The 18,093-nt window shown below is 44.9% G+C and overlaps 1 long non-coding RNA gene across 1 annotated transcript; it reads left to right on the forward strand.

The window, feature by feature from the left end:
* On the forward strand, positions 977-6,755 carry LOC110399299. The gene is made up of 3 exons (XR_002439085.1): positions 977-1,284; positions 1,580-1,787; positions 4,631-6,755. It is a non-coding gene; the product is annotated as an uncharacterized LOC110399299 (long non-coding RNA).

Genomic DNA, 18,093 nt, shown 5'->3' on the forward strand with positions numbered 1-18,093 from the left:
ACCCCCTGCTCCCTGCAGCTTCTCTTCTGCCCTCTCCCCGCACATCAGTGCCCCTCATCTCACTGCTCCATCCTCCCCTCATGCAGGCCAGGCTTGGCTCTGCCCCTCAGCCTCGGCCGGCTCATGCCCACGAGGAGGTCTGCCTGCTGTTCGCAAGGCCGCATGCATTCACCGAGACTGTCAAAGCCAGCTTTGGGAGCAGCGCTCGGATTACATCATTGCCTTTGTGTTTTTACATATCCTCTGCGAGTTCATTCTAAATTGCGATATGCTCTTTACTTCACCGTTTTAATAGCACAGGCTGTTTTGACTGGCTCTATCTCACTGTTCTATCTGGCGCTTTGTATTTACCAGGCGTGTTGGTTGTGAAAAGAGTTGCGTAAGCCGGTTTCTATGGCAGGCTTCTATTCACCATCTGCTTGACTGAAAAATATCTTTTTCAGTTAACATACTGGGTCTGGTGTTTGCATCTTTTGTTTCCTTCCAGATGAAATCTCGCAAATGCAGGAGGGACAGCGTGCTGTGCGGGGGGAGCTTGGGCCTCCTGAAATGAGCCCTTCACCCAACTGGAGAAATGCGGTGTTCTCTCCTGACCACTGCAGGAAGCCTAACTCCCTGAAAAGCCCCTTTCCCTGCACCTAGCTCAGCACCTCACAGAGCAGGACAGTGACAGTGCAAGAGGCACGCTGCTCCAGCCCCCCTGTGCCTGCAAAACCGGATGTGCCCCCCGCACACTGCCTTTCCTCCCATTCAGCAGCGGGAAGGCACAGCCTTACACCAGCTCCACTGCTGGGCAGGGGGCACAGACACAGCTTGCTTTTGGAGGGGAAAATTTTTACCTGATGGAGGAGGCCCAGAGACTGCCCAGGGTGGTGCTGAGGCGCTGCTGAGGCCCATGCTGTGCCTTCTGGCACAACCCAGGCACCCTGTGCCACGTGGCTGCTGTCAGAATGGCACAGAGCCTCCTGAGCATGTTTCACTGGCTTTTTATTCACTCTCAAAACCATGCAAGCACCGTTCGGACCAAAACCTATTCTGTTTTCATGTGCTCCCTCAACCATAGCTCATGGCTGTCTCACTTTGACCGAGAGAAACAGGATTTATGCTTCAAGAATAGCATGGGCACACGACTGCACCTTTCAATTGCTTCATGCATGACAGCCTACCAGCACAGGGGAGGCACAAGTACAGCCTTCTCAAACCCTGCACATTTCTGAAAAAGACAGACACTCAGCTGGGAGAGACATATTTTCTTTGGACAGACCCTGGAGACCTCTCAGCACGGTGAGCAGAGCCAGCCCAGGCAACCTGGCAGGATGTGGATCTCCTTTAGCTTTGTACTCAAAATGCCCTCTTTTTCTTCCTTCTTTCTCTTCCTTCTCCTCCTTTTCCTTCTCCTTTTTGCTTTTCCTTTTCTTTGTCCCTTTCTCATTTCCCCTCCTTTTTTTCTTCTTTTCTCTCCTCTCCTTCCATTGATATATGGAAGCTATAACATTGATATATGAAGCTATAACAAAGTAATGTTTTAAGGAAAAAAACATCCAGGTAACATCTACTTTCATGGTGTATGCTTTTACAGCAGAGAAAGCCTACCTCTCCTGAAGGACAGCAAGCTGTTTCCATGCACTGTTCTCCCAGAGCATGAACATTCACAATGGCAGTGCAGTGGGAATTGTGCAGTTGGTATAACATGAAGGACCAGGCAGCATTACATCAGTGCAGCAGCCTCTGAACCAGCCCAAAAGTGCCAGGCCATGAATCATCATGGGGTTCTACTGCATAAAGAGGTGAGTCCACACGTTGAGAGATTTGGGAAATCCACATCACTGTTTTTGCAATAGACAGCTTAAAAAATATAAACTAGATGGTAAATGCATATTACTTCCCCTAAAAAGGGAAAAAAACATGGAGACAGGAAAACAATACAATTTTCTTTCCACAAGCTACAGCCTCACTTCTTGAGCAGCTGGAGGAGGGAAAAAAAAAAAGTCAGGGTAAGAGAAACAAAATTTACTTTGAGGGCTATAGCTTTGTTTAGAGGGTTCAGCCAGAACACAAGGCATAGAGAAAGTGTCTGGCCGCATTCCCTTTGTGCACTTTAGTGGTCTGCAAATGTGATCTACAACAAAAATAATCAAACAAATCAACTTCCAGAAGGAAAGTTTTCTTTTGGATCAGGAAACAGCGGAGGGTCTTGAAGAACATTTGAGTGGGAGAAATACCGGTGCTACAGTTGAGAGTCTGAGTCATGGCTGAGAAACAGCGCTGTATCCCACAGCTATTTCTTCCACAGGAGTAGGGAGGTTGGCCCAAAAGAACAGTGAAGGTCAGCGTGGGAGTGATGGGCTGGGTTTGGGCCATGGTGCAGTGACCAGGAGGTCTGTGCAGGAGTGTTTGCATACAGTTGCTCTTCCCAGGAGGGTCATGTCGCCCTATTCATCATCAGAGACTTCTGCCAGCCCACAAGGCTTCCTCAGAGAGTGCTCATTTTGGCTGTGAATGGGATTATCCTCTTCCCTCTATCCCCTGAACACAGCCCACACAGCCGATTGCCTGTCCTGGCAGGAGACGTAGTTCTTTGCTGCCGGATTCTACTTTGTCAGTTAACTCAGCACTATTACCAGTTTTCTTGTTATCCTGCAGGAAGACTTGCATTATAATAACATTAATGTTATTTGTGTGCATTTTATAGGAAGGTTTGTTTTGAGGTCCATCTCAGGCTGTCTTGTGTGGTTAATTTAAATCATGTGAGTGAGCATGTTTTATACTCTAAGTGGCAGTCTAAGGCAAGATTTGCTTACTTTTCACATTGCTAGGCTGTGATGGAACATACCTTTTGTAGTGAAAAGACAGAAAGAAATACATCTTTTTCCACAAAATGAAGAAGAAATGCTATGTGTCTGAGCCTAACATATCTCTGTGAATATGAATAGAGAGTACATTTTTTAAAAATCACCTCTTCCTAATAAAAGCACTGGAATTAATCACAGAAGCATGCTCTTAGAGAACTGTGGCAAAATCCTCCTGGAGTTCTCCCATGCTATGATAGACCCTGAGTTTAAGCAGAAATAACAGGATATACAAGTACAATCTGCATACAACCTGTAAATTATTGACTTACAGATGACCAGGTATATGTTAGACTGAAATAACAAAGATCAAGAAATGTTTGGCATTGAATTTAAAACTGATTTAAAGTAAACTGGGACACAATTCTCAAGAAGAGTTCAGCAAAACATTGTCAGTCTGTCAGATAGACCATGTTACATTCCCTCACTTCCCAGAAGAGCCACAGTTGCTCTCTAATTTCCAGGGGAAAATGACATGTAATATAATCCTTTGGTTAAAAGGACAGACCTCAGGATGCAAAGGAAAAAAAACTTTATATCTGTTCCACAGGCAAAGGTTAAACCAAAAGTCTTCTATATCCAACCTTCAGATGTAGAAAGAAAGAGAAAACTACAGCAATGATGAAAACGAATGAAGAAAATCAAACCAAACAAACACGTATTTCTTGTGGGAAAAGCAACACTCTGTTCAGATAGTGAAGGGAACTTTCAGACTTGTTTTCATTTTCTTCCTTCCTTCCTTCCTTCCTTCCTTCCTTCCTTCCTTCCTTCCTTCCTTCCTTCCTTCCTTCCTTCCTTCCTTTCTTTTTTTATTCCATTCTTCCTTTCTTTTTTTATTCCATTCTTTTTTTATTCCATTCTTTCTTTCTTTCTTTCTTTCTTTCTTTCTTTCTTTCTTTCTTTCTTTCTTTCTTTCTTTCTTTCTTTCTTTCTTTCTTTCTTTCTTTCTTTNTTTCTTTCTTTCTTTCTTTCTTTCTTTCTTTCTTTCTTTCTTTCTTTCTTTCTTTCTTTCTTTCTTTCTTTCTTTCTTTCTTTCTTTCTTTCTTTCTCTTTATTTTTTTTAAAGAGCTTGAATAAGTGGTATATGTTCTAATTTCTCCCATTCATAACTCAATGGTGGACATCTCTTTTTTTCCTGCTAGAGCATAATTCCCTCCATCTGTCCCAACTCCAATGTCCACACATAAAATCAGCCTCCGCAATGCAGCAGGATGTTATAAGCTCACTTTTATCTACTAAGACCAATGAAATCTGAAGCTTGCATGTTAAACAGCATTAGAACATGTGTCCAAAACCAAAAATGATCCTACCATATGTTTTGAGGCTTTCACCACAGGGTACCACCAAGTAAGAACATATTTTACTGCCTAGTAAGGCAGACAGACTTTCCACATCAGCTCAGTGCCTCCACTGCTGCTGCAGGAGCACATTCACTGTGCTTCTCCATCTCATTTCTATGCTGTTTGTATGTCCACTGCCTTTCATCAGAAGGAGTGTGGGGTTTTTTGAGCCTGCAATCTGATGGCTTCCCATTAAGCCCCTATGAGTGGTCATGCTTCTAGCTCATGCTTACACTGAGCAAGCTGCAGCTTCTTTGGGCCTTTATTTTTAAGAAATAAAATTAAAAATAAGTTAGATTTAAAGGGAAATCTTTGGGGAGGAGGGAACAGATTCTATTTAATTACAGTGATATACCCTGATGATTTTTTGTATTAATGCCAAGAATCCGCACTTAAAACAAGTAACTCTGTCCTAATAATTAATATCATTTGTCCCTACAGGTTATTTCCTGCCTGATGTTTTGCAAAGGTGGAAGGCTGAGCCAGGAGGGTAGGGATAAGGGAGCAGCTCCTCGCCACATCACCAGCTGCCTCCCACATAGGAATGCACCTTGTTTGCAACAGGAAAGCTTTGCTGATCCCTCAAGGATCACATGCAGTGTCTGTTTTCACACGATGATACCTAGAAGGAATAGCTGGGGACAAAACCAAGCGTCAGTATATGTCAAGTGTCCGGGCAGTGCAAGGGCAGGCTGGATGCCTCTCAGAGCAAAGCAGGCAGCGGAATATCCGCGAGCATAGAGGCCAACCCTGCTGAGAAGCCAGGAGGGGTGAGCGTATCATGGTTAGTATTATTCACTGAAGAACTACTGGATGATGGTTGCTCAGCGATGTGGGTAAGGATGCCCTCGGGGTCTCCGAGGGGAACGGGACATTGCCTGCATCAGCCCTGGCCCCAACGCTGCCTGCAAAGGGAGAGGACCGCACCGAGCACAGCGCGGCGGCTACGGAGCACCGCGAAGCTCGGGGCTGCAGCACCACCGCGTGTCAGCGCCGGGAACACCACCTGCGGGGGGACCGAGCCTCGACGGGAAGCGCGGGGCCGAACATGACAAAACCCACCTTTTGGCAACTAAATGAGAACGGCTGGTTTGGGGTTTTGAAGAGTGGTACCAGCATCTGGAACCTGTAAGCCTTCTGCCAAGTGTCAATCTATGTATGTTGTGTCTAGGCAACATTAGCTCTTTCAGAAAAGAAAATTCAGATCCCATCAATAAAGGAACGTCTTAAAGAGGAATTCAGATTTTAAACTTCTCAGCATTATGAGTGGGTTCATAGTGGTTAGCTGCATATGCACTCATGCATCAGGTGCCATGCAGAGTGATGTTTGCAGGAGCCACAGCTTCCTGCACAGACTGGGGTGCGCTTCGCATTACAGGGCCTGGCACCGAATGCAGTAACTGCCAAAGGATGCTATTTCAAAGGAAATCTTCCTCTCTCACAAGTGTGTGATAGTTTTATGGGAGTATCAGAGCCTTTCAGACATAGCTCCTTTCTTGTTTTGAAGGACCCCCGTCCACGTGGGAAAGCTTGGAAACATGGCCATAGCTCTCAGATGCAGAGAGAAGAGCTCCGAGGACAAAGGCTCATATCCCTGATCGTAATCATCCTGATCATAATTTGCTGAAAATGCAACCACCTGCATGCTTCTCGCTCTGATTAATCTCGGATCTGGTGATTTGCACAGCTGACAATACCACGGCAAAAGCCTACAATCACGTAACTTGACCTGAAAGCCCTCAGTGATAAACAGGTAGAATGTAGCACCTGCTGCAGGATGCTACATCACAGAAGGAGTTTCAGTTCTGAAAGCATGCTGCACTATTGTACCTGTCAGAGCCTGCACACATAGCTCCCTTCTCTCCCTGGGAGCACGTGTCCTGTGGCAAGAGCTGGGGGATGTGGGCTTGTTCAGCCTGGAGAAGAAAAAGCTTTGGAGTCATGAGATTCTTCACAGCAACCTTTCAGTAACTAGGAGGTGGTTCTGTGTTCTATGATATGGGGAGATCTTCTTTCTAAAAGCTGAGTTATAAGAATCTTTCACAACATGCAGATGAAGCCAGCAATCAGGAAATCTACAGGTCTTGCCTTCATTTCTCAGGAACATCCTGGTGAGATCTGATGAAGCGATGTCTACTCTTCCTGATCTCAGAAGGTTTCCTTTCTCCCCAGTTGTGAGTTGTTAGCTATTGTTTCCTTGAAGAGGGAAGTCACTAGGGTTTAACGAAGGCAAGAAAGCTACAATTCTGGGACTGTTTTGATCAGTTTCCTGTGCTCTCATGAAAACCAAGCACCACCTGCTGTCCAAAAAAAATAAGGTCTTTAAGTCTTTAACAATCAACCCCAAGCTAACTGCACCGGGCTTGAAGACTTCAGCATAGAACTTGCTTCTGCAGATTTCCAGACCCTAACAGCAGCCCAGATCAAGCTCCAGAAATTCATGGCTGCTTGAAGTCCAAGACACTCACGTCTACTGGTTCCAGCTTTGTGCTGCTTCCTGCCCTGTAACTGGGCATGAGCCTTTAGACAGACATAATAAAAGCCTCCTTAAGCTACTGCAAACTTAGGGATGTAGCAGTACAGTCTCCTCACCTCAGCAGACCTTACTTTCCAGGTCTAATCTTAACCCTTGCCCTAAGTCTAACCCTAAGAAAAAGATGTAAAGAATTATCTGAGAAAAAGCTACTTGAGCATTAGGCACTCATCTTCTTTCCCCTCAGCACATCACTGCCCTCTGAGGATCTTACAGCAAGAAGCATTTTTCCAAACTCTAGCTTTTAGGAAAATTAAAGGCACCAGTATAGCCCTTTCCTCTCCATCACTCCCCCACCCCCTTCCAAAAGAAAAAAAAAAAAGGCTAAGGAATTCAAATCACATCCTACCTGATGCTCTGGGAAAACCTCTCAAACCACTGCAGGGAAACACCTTTGCTATCTGCTCATCATAAACTTGACCCAGCCTCAGCCCTTAAGAAGGGTTTAGCCCTTAACTGCCCTATTGCCCAGGTAGTTTGAATATTAAACTCCTTCTGACTTGCCTTCCCTTACCTCACAGAACCTTAACACAGATACGTGGAAAGATGTGTCCAAATTTACCTTTCCAAACATGAAACTGAATAGCAGATGCCAACTTATAAGACCTTAAATACCTCTGCCTCCTCCACATTTAAGAACCAGGCGTTCACACATCACTGTGCCAATCCTATGGCTTTGCAAAACACAGCAGACAACTGTTTCTGCAATGCTTATTTTCCCAGGCCCTACACTCAGCCAGAACCTCACCTCACCTCGACATTTATTAAGTCACATTTTACAGACAAAACTTGGTGGTTTTTTTTCAGGCTGATTCACTGTTTAACCCCTGCTGATGCGGGGAAGGGAGGCATATCTGTGCCCCTAAACATCTCTTTCCAAATATGCTTTGTGTTCCGCTGGCAATGTCTAAAACTGTCCTGAAAACAGCTATTCATATTTCTCTATAATGTTCTTCAAATTACATCCCCAGACGTTGCGAGCAACAGTGCAGCACGGTGTCCGCTGAGGAAAGGCTGAGACACAGCTGAAGAAGAGGGGAAATGTAATTCATATGTTTATGTTGAACCGTACAGACTACATTTCCAGCAGGCAGCTCCCCTGGCCGGCCGTTGGGTTGGGGAGCCCTACCGGGGATTTCCCGGCCGCCCTGCAGAGGGAGCTGCGCGTCCAGCCATGCGCTGGCCCCAGAGTGCTGCGCGGTGCTACGCGCCCGCGCATCGGCCTCGAAGACCACGAGCTGTATGGGACTTGGTCGTGGAGCTGCGGGCTGACAGTCTGCGCTTTTCCCGGCTATTCCCGAGTCGGTGACAGAACCGAGCTCCCACCACAAGTAAAGATGGAAATACCATTTTTAGCTGAAAATGATTTGAAAAAAGAATGGCAAACATAGCAAGGGAAATAAAAAAACATATTAGTTCTTACGTGATGATGGCAAAGGATCATAGAATCATGAAATCGTTTGAGTTGGAAGGGACCCTTAAAGGGCATCAAGTCCAACTGCCCTGCAATGAGCAGGGACTCCTACAGCTCAATCAGGTTACTGAGACCCCCATCCAGCCTGACTTTGAGTGTCCCCAGGGACGAGGGATCCATCACATCTCTGGGTAACCTGTGCTGATCCTTCACTATCACCTTCACCTTATCATAAAAAAACTTCTTCCTTATATTCAATCTAAATCTCCTCTCTTTTAGTTTGAAATAATTTCCCCTTGTCCTGTCACAACAGCCCCTGCTAAGGAGTCTGTCTCCTTTCTTACAACCCCCCCTTTAGATACTGAAAGGCCGTGCTCAGGTCTCCCTGGAGCGTTCTCTTCTGCATGCTGAACAGCCCCAGATCTCTCAGCCTGTCCTCCTAGGAGAGGTGTTCCACTCTGGATCATTTTTGTGGCCCAGCCCAACTTCTTATGAAAACACACTGAGACTGATTTTTCAAGATATATGCTGTATGAAAAGCAAGATGTGAAAGTTGTTAAACGTTCAGATGTAGAACCATAACATAACATTAAAACTACACGTTGAAGTAATCTAAAAAATCACTTGAAAACATGAAATGTAATTTAAAGAAAAAGAGAAAAAGTGTACCATTACTTAAATAAAGCCAGAAGAAAACTGGAAGGAAGAGGAAACCCCAGACAAAAATAGATATCAGAAGAAATGACTAACAGATGGACCAACTGGAGAATTGTGCTTAGTGTAATTAACATTAGCGCTTACTGGTAATGGTTGATGATAATGTGATACCATCACACATTCCAAAATAAAGCCTGATCAGAGATGCATCAAAAGGCACAAAGTGAAACCCTGAGGCTTATGTGCAATTTGGATCATACTGAAGACATTTTTATCAGTCTTCACGAGAAGCTACAGCTACTGATGAGAAAGGAATATGAACAAGTTTCCAACACCTAATTTCTAGATTTTTTGTAAAAATTGCCATCTGCCACCAAATTATTATATACTGGTAATTTCTTCTTGTCCAGCTCTAACTGCTACTGACTGCAGATTCACACCCATTCAGTTGTCGTTAAATCAATAGGAATCTATCCAAAATCACTACTTAGCCTTTTAAGACAGAAGTCTACTTTTACTGTAATTCACTGTTGTCATGGTTTTATGATTTTTGGTTATTGGTATTCCACATCGTAACATCATGTAGTGTACTGGGAGTTAAAGAGTTAATGCTCCAGTTCCGTGGATAGTGAATAGTTCCAGGTACCTGGTTCTCAGAAGAGAAGAAGAACTACGCTTCCCAGAGGACTGTTCTCTGTTCTGTTACTGTTTTCCATTCAGAGGGAAAGATAAAAATTATTCACATATCACGAGATGTCCCCTTTTTGGCCTTCTCTTCCTGTCTGCTCATACCGGCAGCATCTCTCTCCCTAGCTGTCTTGCCGCCAGCATTAGAGTAAGGCCTTTTGGATTTTTGGACACTCTCTCTCATTTTATTAGATTTATTAGCTTCAATTGTAATTATATTGTATTATATCGTGTTATTTTGCATTCTGATATCTTATTTAGTAAATTCGTTTGTTTCTCCTCAGATCATTGCCTGTTTTATTCTTAGGCCCATCTCCCTACCCTTTTTCCCTTTTCCCTTTCCTGGGGCATGGGTCCATGGGTCCCTCTGCCCCATTAGTCGCGGAACCAGGCCGAACCTGCCTGTAAACCGTTGACAACTGTGAAGCAAATATATACATATCTATTTTAATATTTACTAGGCATGAAGTTTAAAAGTGTAAATATTCATGTCACTAGAAAGTCCTCGGTATTTTCCACTAATATTTCAAAAATGTGTTTCCACGTGTTGTTGCAGAGCTGCAATGGAAGTATAGCACTATTCAAAGTGAACTGATTATCTTTTCAGAAAGCAGCAGTTGTAAATCGTTCTTAGTAACATCCTTTTTGCTCATAGACTCTTGTATTTGAAAGAAGTTCAGTAGTGTTGCAGTTGATAAAAGGGCCTGAGAAAATGGAAATACACGTAGGTAATAGGCAAGCTAAAATATAGATGACATTCACTAGGTACGATGGTTGTTTGACATTTAGATTCTTCAACATAATGCTTGAGAGCAAAATGGAAAAAAAAATCTGGAAAATACTTCCAAGAGAGGAGCATTTTGTATTTTCACAAACTCAAAGGTGGTTTGTGAATTTGGCTTCTCTGAGACAACACATAATTACATACATATTATTTGCTGGTTTATGAAAATTCATTGTTCAGCTTTCCAGCACATTCCTTGCCTTGAGGTAATGGATTAGATTGCCTTTAATTTTCCCTCTGTAAGACTGAAGATGATAAGGTTCTAGTTTCTAATAGATCTTCCTTGGGAACTATAGTAAACTGTAAATAACGAAGGATAATTATAGCCTGAGATACATACATTGTTATTCTTCAACACATATACACATACAAACCTACTTATAAACAAACAAATGGAAAGCAGGGGGCATTGCTATTTCAGTTCTAGAATGTGTGTGAGAAAGATATTAATGCAAACAAATACAAATGTGAACAGAGATTTTCCTCCCCATGGAACTTGCTGGTTTGCTTTCTGATTCAAACAGTGCAGCTACCACATGAAAGCTACATCAAGTTGCCCAGAGAATCCATAAAGAGTGGATGTCCCATCCCTGGAGGCATTTGAGGCCAGGTGGGATGGGGCCCTGGGCAGCCTGATCTGGTGGGTAGCAGCCCTGCCCATGGCAGGGGATTGGAACTGAAAGGACTCTAAGGTCCCTTCCAACAAAAAGTATTCTATGATACTTTTATCTCTTCAAACTAAAATGTAGAGCTAAGCAGCCCTGTGCTGCCTGTCCTTCAGGCTGGGCTAGCACAGGGTGATACAGGAGGGTGTGAGAAGAAGGCACATCACAAGTGGGTGATGCAGTGCACAGGTAATGAAGTGGGCTTAAGCCATCTGGGTAGAAGTCATGCCAGTTGTGCGTTCAGCAGGTCTATCCTGCATACTTCAGTAGAGAGGAGAAAATGGCCAAAATGGTACAGCTCCCTAAGACACAGGGACTCAGTGCAGCATCTCATTGCAGCAGAAAAAGCAAGGGCCTCCTCCCACCCTCTTGTTCCAGGTCTCCCTTTATCCTGCTCCCAGCTACCCTTCCCTGCCAAACACCAGCACCCTATCAATCTGTGCTGAGCCTCAGTAACTCATGTGGTGGTGAGGGGGTTTCTGAGCTGTCCCACCAGCTCCAGCTCACAAAGAGGGACAAGTTACTGCAGTAAGAGCAAAGGAAAGGGAGGAATGGAAAAACAGGCAGAGGGAATGAGCCCTCCCTCTCTGAGAAGCAGCAAGCTGTTACATTTATCTGACTCCACATGAAAAGGCAGCGAAAATGGAGTGTTTATCTCTTTTAAAAGCTCAGCGAGATAACGCCTGGCTTTGAGCTCTGTAGATTTGTGAGTTAGGAGATGTGTAAGCAATCACCCTGCATTTACTAAGATCCTTGGTGCCCCTGAAGTCGTGTACACCTACACTGTCACATTCAGACTGTTTTTTTCAGAGCAAAGCTGTGCACCGAGGACTGGGGGTGCAGCAGTTCTGCTGTGGGGCACACAGACCCCTGCAGCCTCATGCACAGCTCGTGTTACCTATTGAATGAGCTGCCCCAAAGTCTCGACAGATCATCTGAAATCAAGCAGATCCAATAAACTTCTAACTATTTGTGAATATATTGTAGAAGAAATGGGCTATAAATTACCTAAGAACTTTATACACTTGACACCAACTGAAAATGCAGAGACTCTGACTATACCCACATTTTATCCTTTCAAGTATAATTTATTATAGAAATACAAATTTATTCAGAGAGAAATTCTTGCTGTTTGAACCTTCTAGTATTAAAATAGTATTAAAGGAAAAAAAAAAGAGCTGAGAGTTGCTTTGAATTCTGGTAGGAATAATTTCTCTTAAGTTAGATTTCTCCCTCTAAATAAAAACACAGACAGCATAAAGCTTTAAATTAATCTCAGAAAGAATACACAGTCCTTCTATTTACTGATAGCTTTGCAGAGCACCAGTCTAGCTAAAGATGAGATGAATACAGAAGAACAGCAAATCCCAGTCTGAAACAGATCTTTAAAAATACATCTTACTGCTACGCTCCATATTTCTGCTTCCACTAACACTCTGAGTCTATTTGAAAAGATGCTAGGTCTCATTCTCCAGCACACCACTTCTGATGTTGAGGTTTCCTTCATTGCCAAAAAGATTGTAGCACACACTGCAGCATGAAGTGCCAGGATAAATATATGGAAATGCAAAACCCATAGATTTGTTCTCCACTGCCTCGTACAGCTCTGTGAGCCCTTGGATGAGAGCTCTCCACTCCCTTTTGGAGGGCAGGTTTAACACTTAACTTCAGCAGTGGCTGTGCTCTGCAAAAAGTGGAGAGGAAAATTATTTATGTGTTCTTGTATAAGTTAGCATAAACAAGTAGATGCTCTAGCAAATCGACAATAGACTGCTAACAAAGGGCCAGATGCTCTTATCCTCTTACAAGGGTGAAGAGGGACAAAATGAGTAAATATTTATGTTATTATAGTGGCATGTAACTGGAGCTCAGTTGTGATTTACCAACATGTTCCTCCTCTCATGGGAATCCACATCAACCAAAGAAATGCTCAGTTACAAGCAGAAAATTCTGCCAAGAGAACTAATGTAGAGCAGAGAGCTACAGCTTTCCAGGACCTCTGAACTCAGAAGACGACTAGCTTTCCTGGGCAAGAGTCCTTACAGGTCTGCCTGGGCACAGGAGAGATGTGTGTGTGCATGGCAGCACATGCTCCAATCCCAGCACCTCAGAAGCCTGCTCTCTCCCAAAGCCTTGGGCTGAAACTCTGCGTTCAGGACCTTTTTCTCCAGAATACCCTTAGCCATTGCTTCACTGACTGCTCTTGCCATGACTTTGTAAGGCCAGCCTTCCTCTGGAGAACACCCAGCAGCCTGCAGCACGTACATCATTCCTAGCCTCTTGGTTTACTCCACAGTTACTTTGAGTCAATCAGTTTTCGTACACTGAGCACCAGAACAAGGCTTATAAGTCTCAGACGCTTGGCTCCTTACATCTTCCCTACTGAAATTTCACAGAAAGTTAATTTTGCACAAGAATCTATAATAAAATATTTTGTATTTCAGTCTTCTTTTTAATCCTAGTGGATACTTGACTCTCTTGACTTTGAGAGTCCTCAGAGTGTTATCACAGACTAATTTTGTGCATATTGTGCAGGGTGTCTGTCCTAGGGTCTTAGCAAGTATATAACTAATTGAAGTGAATATTAAGACTGCTCCCAGTTAGTGGGGGAGGGAGTTTGGGGGTATGACAATAAATGAAAACAAGTCATAATTACAATAGAAAGAGTTAAGATAGTACAAGACTTCAGTCAGAGTGGGAAGTAGAAGAAAAGGGCGTTGGAGGCTCAGTACCAAATGTCTTCATTTGTTGCTTCTTCAGCTTCAAACCACCATTCCATGAAGGAGTTTGCTCCAGAGATAACTGATACAGTATGGATTTGTTTGCAGGCTTTGCTAGCAGGAGCAATGCAATGCAATGACTCTAATTCCCTCTGTATCCTCCCGTAAATGCCATGCAGTGCTAGCACTAGGCAAGGCTGAGGAGAACAATCACATCTTCCCTAACACTCAGAGGATGACATGCACAAGGTTCAGTGGAGATTTAATTTAAGATCAAGTACCTTGTCATTGGTAAAAATTATCAAGAGTTGTTACCTGATACTCATTTTGTCCTTTGAGGCTAAGAGGATGAGGCACCATCCTGAGTGCCAGCTGAGTGCTGGGCAAAGCACGCTCACAGCTGGGATGTCCCAGGAGTGTCCCCAAAGAGCCGTTCCAGGTGACAACATTCTTGGGAGTATCCTGCACTGTTGCACACTGGTGGCAGTTATGGGGGTAACTTGGAGGGCGATTATAGGAATGACTTCAGAAGACAATTACTCAAAACGTGGTGCTGTATATAACGAAGAATATCCTTCTATACATTAGCAATGCTTAGCAGGAGTGTCATCTGACCAGTTTGGTCCTACAGATGTTAAGGTTACACTGGGCTGTGATGGGAAATGACTGATGCTCCATCATGCCCAGCTCGCTGTGGAGCACTCAGAGCCCAAACTTAGGTGTGAACTCACTCTGAGAGGTAAAAACAAAGCCGCATTATGTAATAAGATTTAACGATTATTTGAATCTCTTTTTCCATCCCACTGGATCATTGATTTAACCTTCCTCGCTTTGTTCTCAGGATATTGCTAAAATAAGTAACCATGTTCTGAAATTAATCAGGATCATTTTTTGTGTAACATACTAAGAGCGTTTTGACTTTTGCTTTATCTCTTCAAGAAAGGAGCACTGAAAGAACCAATATTTTTTATAGGAACTGCAAAATATTTGCAAAATGTTCGGCTCACGTGGCCATAGGGGATGAATGCGTAAACTATTACGTCTAAGGTTCAACCGCAATTTTCTCTCAGGGGAAAACAAAAGCAGACCTTTTAAAGCCACCACTAAGGAGATTTCTATTTAGAGAATATGCAATAACTCATATTGAGACAAGATTTTAATCTCGGCAAAGCTTTGGATAATCTGCTGGCACCTGTGTTTGCTGCTCTTCCACGCCACTGCACTGGTTAGACAGGGGCCAAAGGCCGGCTCCTGCTGGCAGCAGCAGTCCTGTGCACGGGTGAGGTGCTGCAGGAGAGAGGCAAAGGGGTTTGGGGCTCTGTGCCCGCAGTCATCACCTACAGGAAAGGACACCAGCGCCTGCTTCTTTTGGAAGCTCTTACTCCCTTCCCAAGTGCCAAGCTGGCAGGTGTGGCGTGCTGTGATCCGCATTGTGTGATGCATTGACTAAAAGGTGTGAAGTACAGAGAACACTGTGTGAGGGGAATGGGTAGGAAGACACTTATGGGTGCGGGTTTTGAAACTTTTGGAAAGGCTTTTCAGCTGTAGACACAAGACACTGAGCAAATCAGCCTGAGCACTCTGGGGATTTTTACACTAGCTCACAATTTGGGGGGCGTGGGCATAGTCGGCAACATGTTGGTGCCATGCTGCTGCTGGAAGAGCCCTGTGTCTGCTGAGGACCCAGTGCCTGCCATGGACACCAGCTGAGCAGCCCTGTTTGTAAGGGTTCAGTCTCTGCAGAAGGAGAAAAAAAAATAGAAAAAAAATGTTTTTCTACATTATAATTTGGGCAATGTGGGGAACAGTTAGAAAAGGAGCTCCAGTAGCTGGGCACAGGAAGGGAAGGGAAAAAAATCTGTATCTGATGCATCTTAAATAGGTTTCATACCCTTTAAAATGAGCATTATTCATATGAAAGGGTTAAAAATAACATCAGATTTATCTAGTTCTTGGATTCTGCGATTCATGATTCACATTTTGAAGCCTACACCCTGTGAAGAACAGCGCATTATTAGGGGAAGGAAAAGGGCTTGCCAGGGACAGAAGGTAATTTCCCGTAGCAGGTGCGTACAGCAGGTGGTACACAGTGTACCTGCAACGAAAAGGTAGATTTAGGCTAAGATTTTATTTAATATGGAGAACTTATTGCATCCTGAGCCACTACTGGGGACGTGCCAAAAATTGTGTCTGCAGCATGATTTATTACGTGGAAATACCACCGAAGTAATCAGTGGAGTTACTAATTAATACAAATCTGCATTTTTGCATAAGCAATTAGTGCAAAGAGAGTGCAATGAAAGAGGAAGTTTGACTCATTTAATCTCAGTGTCTATTCAAGCGGAAAGACCCACCAGGGCCAGGCACTAGGATCCACGTTTGGATTTTTTTTCTCCTTTTGATTAGTTAAAGGAACTAAAAGGTCAAATTATCAATATTTAATTCAAATGGAAATGCATTTGTTCAAGAGGAAAGAAAACACTCTATTTAAACAAGGTGGGACTCTGGGGGTAAATGCCTGGATCAAAAATAATTAGATTTTGCAGTTATAACGGCATCTAAATCCCGTCTGATAAGAATCCTTTTTCCTAATGACGGCGGAGCTCTGACACCGGAGCGGCTCCTGATGTTATTTAAGCTGCAGCTCGGCCTGCCGCTACGGTTTAGACATTTGCTTTAATGGTACGTACTCCTCTGATTTGTTTTTGGTTTTTAATCAATTTGAACGATATTTTCAATCTATTGTGATTCCGTAATTGCGTGTGCTCGACTAAAAGAGTCATTTAAAAAGCTGATAATTACACGGTGGTGGTGATGTATTTTCCATTAACTAAATAGAAGTTTACATTTATAGAATTAAAACAACAGCAGCATTTACCTAGCGGCGAAAGCCTCGACGCAATACGCCGCGTCCGGAAGGGGAGAACGAGCCGCAGCGGCCTCGCGACCGTCTGCCCCGCACTGCCCCGCACCGCTCTTCCGGCGCCGGCGCCGGGGCCACGGCCGCGTTCGGTGCCGCTCTCCCCGCTCCAGAACTCGGGGGGAGCTTCGGCGGCGCGGCGGTGACACTTGGAGGGGTTTTAACCGCCTTCGGCTGCGCGGGGAGAGAGCGGCGGAGGCGAGCAGCACGTCGGAGAGCGCCCGGCTGTAAATCACGCGCTAAGTGAGGAGCGCGGCTCCCGCTCGCCGTAGCTCGGAGCTATTTGGGGAGGAGGCATCCTCCTCCCGCACTCTCGCAGGTGCAATATGAATCAATTATCTTAATTAAGATAATGCCGCAAACCCCGGAGATTTCTCCGGGAGCGATTTGGAGCTCCGGACACTGAGAGGCGTTTCGCTGCTCGGCCCCGGCCGCCCCCGCCCCGGCGGTCACAGCTCTCCCGGAGCCCTCTGGAGCCGGACCGGGGGCGGCAGCTGAGCCCCGGCCGTGGGGGGTGGGGCCGGGGCTTTGTCGGGCCGCGTGCGGCTCGCGTGCGGCGCTGCGGGGGGCGGGAGGGGAGAGGAGGGGATAAACAAGAGTGGTGGGAGAGGAAACAGGGAGGGGTGAAAGAAAAAAAAGGAAAAACGAAAAGCAATAACAAAAAGGAAAATTAAAGTAAACTAACACATGAAGGAAAAGAAAAGAAAGGAAAAAATGGGAAAAAAGAAGGAAGAAAGGGAGAAAATTGGGGAAGAAAAAAAAAGGAAAAATATAAAGAGGGGAAAATGAAAAAAAGAAGAAAAAAATGAAAAATGAAAAAAAAAATAAAAGGAGAAGAAGAAGAAAAAATAAAATAAGAAATAGAGGAAGAAGAACGAAAAGGAAATGGGAAAAAAAGAAGAAGGAAAAGTGAGGGGAAAAAGGAAAAGGTGGGAACTGAAGAAAGGGTGACAAGGAAAAAGAGTAAGAAAAAGAAAATAAGAAAAGGAGAAGGAGAGGGGCAAGAAAAAGAGGAAGAGTAATGGGGAAAAAATAAAAAGAACAAAAAAAGAGAGGAAAAACAAAGAAAGGGGGAAAAGAGGAAAAAGGAAAAAAAAAGAAAAGGAAGAGACTCGGGGGGGTAAAACAAGCAGCAGCCAAACGAGGCAGATGGAGGAGGAGGAGTCTGTGGGTCGAGGGAAAGAGTCGCTCGGAGCGATGACACCAGGGGGCTGCGGGGAGGGACGGGGCACTGGGATCGGGCCCGAGAGAGCTGCGAGAAACGCAGAGCGCGGCCGGGAGCGAGTACTCGGCCCGACCCCGACGGGCGGCACGGGGCTGCTGCTCTTCGTCCCCGCGCCGCGCTCCGGGCCGCCTGTCCCGCCCCGCGCATCTGTCTGTGCCCGACACACGAACACCCCGAGCTGTCACCGCTCCCAGCGCCCGGCTTAGCCCCGCTCCCGCTGTCCCCATCCTCCCGGCGGGTGCCCGCGGGTGCCATCGCCCACGGCCCCGGCCCCGCGCCGCCCCTCCCGCGCCGTCCGA

Source organism: Numida meleagris, chromosome 5, assembly GCF_002078875.1.
Source record: "Numida meleagris isolate 19003 breed g44 Domestic line chromosome 5, NumMel1.0, whole genome shotgun sequence".
NCBI classification, from domain to species: domain Eukaryota; kingdom Metazoa; phylum Chordata; class Aves; order Galliformes; family Numididae; genus Numida; species Numida meleagris.